At 43.2% G+C, this 437-nt stretch overlaps 1 protein-coding gene across 1 annotated transcript in view; it reads right to left on the reverse strand.

The window, feature by feature from the left end:
* Positions 1-382: 382 nt before the first annotated feature.
* Clp1 (cleavage factor polyribonucleotide kinase subunit 1) overlaps positions 383-437 on the reverse strand; it is a 9,811-nt gene continuing 9,756 nt past the window's right edge. The window contains exon 4 of the transcript XR_004118671.1: positions 383-434. The gene's annotated coding sequence lies outside the window, so the exon portion shown is untranslated. The remainder of the gene's footprint in view (positions 435-437) is intronic.

Consider the following 437-nt stretch of genomic DNA (forward strand, 5'->3'; position numbering starts at 1 on the left):
AGATAACAAAAATTTTATGGGCTGGAGAGATGGTTCTGCCCTTAAGAGCACTGGCTGCCCTTCTAGAGGACCCAGGTTTAATTCCCAGAACCCATATTAGAGTTCATAACTGTCTGTGACTCCAGTTCCAGGAGATCCAACACCCTCACATAAACATGCATGCAGGCAAAACACCAATGTACGTAAAATAAGAATAACTAAATCTTTAAAAAATGTTTTAAAAAAACCTTTAAAACATTTGTTTATATGAGTCAGGTATTATGGCACATGTAGTAATCCTAACACGTGGTGGAGGGAGGAAGACTGCTAGCTGTGTACAGAGTTTGAGTATAATTCCCATCTCAAAACTGTGCGCATGGGCTGGAGAGATGGTGTAGGATGCCGTCCCGCAGCTCCTACCTGCGTGGGGTTCCACGAACCGAGGATTTGGAAACCTG

The sequence above is a fragment of the Mastomys coucha genome, unplaced genomic scaffold (genome assembly GCF_008632895.1).
Source record: "Mastomys coucha isolate ucsf_1 unplaced genomic scaffold, UCSF_Mcou_1 pScaffold15, whole genome shotgun sequence".
Taxonomy (NCBI): domain Eukaryota; kingdom Metazoa; phylum Chordata; class Mammalia; order Rodentia; family Muridae; genus Mastomys; species Mastomys coucha.